Raw genomic sequence first — 3,737 nt, forward strand, 5'->3', positions numbered from 1 at the left:
GAGAAAGGGGTCATAGGTCTCAAATAGTTGCTCCGATGTTGCAGTGATAAGTTCCGCCATCGGGCAACAATAAGTCCGCCTTGCGCGGCAAAAGCCCATTATGTGGCCTTTTTTGTCTGTCAACCCCACTTTTCCAGGTCATTAGTTTGTTCGGAACTTTAAGCCCTCGAAGGAGCACTGCAGTGTTAGGAGAGCCTCTTAAAAGCGCACACCCCTGAGAGAGCCGGGGGACGCTTGTACACATTTTACCGGTGTGTGTCCGGCGATGGGTTTTGACCTGAGCACCTCCCGCAGTCGAGAAGGGCGCCCAAACCACCCGGCCACGATATATATATGTATATATATATATATATATATATATATATATATATATATATATATATATATATATATATATATATATATATATATATATATATATATGTATGTATATATATCATTTTACAGTTGTAAACGGCTGTGTTACTAGTGCTAAATTTTTGTAGTGCATATAATAGCCTTATTTTAATTTACAATCATCTGTCCCTTGTGTTTATTGGGGACCATACGGAATTCATATTGTACTCGAAATATGCATATCTGGTCCGACTGAGAAAAGAAGGCATACTTGACTGCGGATGTAAACTTTGATAATGCACCTATCTGCAGCATTAGCACGTGAACACTATCTGCAGGAGCAGGGCCTACACAAGAGCCTGCATGTGAAAAAGACGTTCATTATAAACATCCCGGAACCAGCAATGCTACAGACAATGCTCATTATCCCGCTCATTGAGGAATCACGATTAACCAGTATCAAAGGTTACAATGGTTCACTGATTCCCTGCATAAGCTACGTAAACTAAGTACGCTGGCAAGGAATGTAATCCCACAACATGTAACTAAGCGAAAATCTCGTGCACCGTACATCTGATCCGTATGAGTAAAAAGTAAGGCCGGGTGGAAGTAATTGAAAGACGTGCGTACACGAAGGCTTTAGTACGGGTGAAACTCCTACGTGTAAAATTGTATCAGGTATACGTACCAAGTGTTCACAGCCGACATCCTGAAGCATTTCTACACATCTCTATCAGAATTTTGTAAACTTATCTAATACTGCACTACTACATCGCGTTACTGCGGGTAAAATATATGAACAAATTTGTACTCAAAGTCTTTATTTGCGGCTCGGGATAAATAATCGCAGAATTCACTACAGTAGCAATAACACACTGATAGACATATGTGGGTATGCTAGTTTGAAGCCTTGACTAATTTCCTATAATACATGCTCTACGAAAAGGGAGGATTTGTCATTTTGGCAAGTTTATTAAAAGCGACAAATACTGCGTGTCTCAATGCCTGTATTTTGAGTCCTAAACGCGAATGTGTACCACGCTTTGATCTGAGTGCAGAACAAAGCGAGCTTCACCCCATCACGGGCGCGATTGAGTGTTGGAACCATGGTTTACGAGACCACGTGTGAAACTCCTGCATTGGTTTTGTCCAGGGCTAATTGGTGAATCGTTATTTGCCTCGATGTGGTTTAGCAATATTCGTTAGGAAAATTTCGTTCATTTCTCGGTTTCGGCTTTATTTACGCGAATTATGAAAACCTTTCACCCGTTTTCCCCCGGCTAGGGCTATGCGCAGAAGATATATTAAACAGTCAAAATTAATGTCATCATTTATGTAAATCTGAGAAACAACAGGACAAAATTATTGACAAAATCAGGATATTTCAAGCCGAAAGTTCTTTAGGCGCTATATAGCATCCACACTGTTGAGTTCCACCAATTTCTGACTTTGGTGTTTCGGCTCCGAAGAAATATATGCTTTTCTTCCATGCGGATTGGTTGATTCTCCACCATGCCTGAGAAGACGTTCCCATTTTCTGCATTGCTATCTGGTTTCCATGAACTCGACACACCGAAGACGACCAGGGGGACCTCCAGGCCTCATGGGCTGTTGGCACCAACAGCCTTGTGCGCAGAACTGGTTAATTCTGTGTCCTTGAGGACACTGTAAGAAAAAATACAAGTATAATATTATATTTGGCAGCTTTAAAAATGTTTCCGAGTAACAAATATTGGAACTCAAAGCACAGCGGGAAAATGCAGCATCATCTGTTAAGTGTCCTGAAAAAAAAAACAGTCGCGAAGCAAACTGAAGCCGAAAAACGTAGGGCAATCGAAATTATTGTGTTCTTATATATAGCATTTTTACCTTCTCTGACGTTAACGACGCAGTAAATTCTACCAAGTTGAAAGATTTTTTCTATTGCGTTGACGAACGAGGTGTGGAAACAATGTTTGTAGACCTTCTCTTAACCGAACGGAAAGAATGGTTTGAAGCAAGGCATCATTTAAAAATAATTTACTCTGACCTTACAGGAAAGCTCTCAACGGAAAAGTTAATAATAACAATGTATTTTATTGTGGGAACGAATCCAAGAGAAGGAATGGGGTCGCTTTCATAGTAAACAGAGTAATGGGCAAATCAGTGCTAGGGTACAACCCCATTAACGACCGAATGATTTCACTTCGGATCCAAGGTGACCCTTTCAACATAGCAGTTAGCCAAGTCTATGCACCGACCATTACTGCTGAAGAACCTGACGTTGAGAGATTTTATGCCGACCTACAATGCCTTTTAGACCGCACCCCATCATCAGACGTCGTTTTTCTCATAGGAGACTGGAATGCTAAGGTCGGGAGTGAAGGAATATCCAGAACTAAAGGCAAGTTCGGTCTTGGTGAGAAAAATGAGCTGGGCAGAGGCTAGTAGAGTTTTGTCAAGAAAACAACCTGACCATAGCGAATACTCATTTTCAACAGCACAAGAGGCGCCTGTACACATGGACTTCACCGGACGGTCTGTACAGGTATCAGATCGATTATATTCTTTGCCGACAGAGATGGAGAAGCGCTATACAAGCAGTAAAAATAAGGCCTGGGGCCGATTGTGGCACCGATCATCACCTTCTTGTTGCTACAATTAAGCTTCGACTGAGGAAAACACAGAAAACTAGAAGGCCTTTCAGGTGTGATCCTGAACAAATTCCATTAGAATATGCTGTGGAAGTGAGGAATCGATTTCAAGAATTAGATCTAGAAGACAAAGAGCCCCAAGAGATGTGGACTGATGTTCGTGATATAATACAAGAAGTTGCTACTAAGGTAGTTCCAAAGAAAAAGAAATGCAAGAAAGCAAACTGGTTATCTGAAGAGGCTTTGCAAATAGCTGAGGAAAGGAGGATGGCAAAAGTTATGGGGGAAAGAGAAAGATACAAGGTTCTCAATGCGGATTTTCAGAAAATAGCAAGGAGAGAAAAGAATGCCTTCCTGAACATACAGTGCCAAGCAGTTGAGGACAACCACCAATTAAGAAACACAAGAGCTCCGTATAAGACAATCAAAGATATCAAAGCAAGCTTCTGTGCTAAGCTGGGCCTGATAAAGGACAAACGAGGCAAGGACCTCACTGAAGCCTCGGAGATAAAGAAGAGGTGGCAGGAATACACAGAAGAACTGTGCAAAAAGGACCCGAATGTGCAAGCCCAACATAAGACGGTTGTGATTACTGATCTCGAGCCGGGCATCCTGAAGAGTGAAGTTGAATGGGCCTTAGCCAGCCTTGCTAACAACAAAGCTAGCGGAATTGATGGCATTCCAGCTGACTTGCTTCAAAACCTTAACCATGACGCTGTTAACATTCTGCATACATTATGTCAGAAGATTTGGACAACCCTGCAGTGA

The 3,737-nt window shown here is 41.7% G+C and overlaps 1 long non-coding RNA gene across 3 annotated transcripts in view; it reads right to left on the minus strand.

Annotated features, from left to right (window-relative positions):
* Positions 1–858: 858 nt before the first annotated feature.
* The window catches only part of LOC146181525 (uncharacterized), a 57,150-nt gene continuing 54,271 nt past the window's right edge, over positions 859–3,737 (minus strand). For 2 of the 3 annotated variants that reach the window (XR_014700218.1, XR_014700216.1), the window contains one exon: positions 859–2,001. This is a non-coding gene — a long non-coding RNA (uncharacterized LOC146181525). The remainder of the gene's footprint in view (positions 2,002–3,737) is intronic. The other variant, XR_014700217.1, reaches the window with a different exon arrangement.

Source organism: Amblyomma maculatum, chromosome 8 (assembly GCF_055883805.1).
Source record: "Amblyomma maculatum isolate TAMU_Amacu chromosome 8, ASM5588380v1, whole genome shotgun sequence".
In the NCBI taxonomy this organism is placed as follows: Eukaryota; Metazoa; Arthropoda; class Arachnida; order Ixodida; family Ixodidae; genus Amblyomma; species Amblyomma maculatum.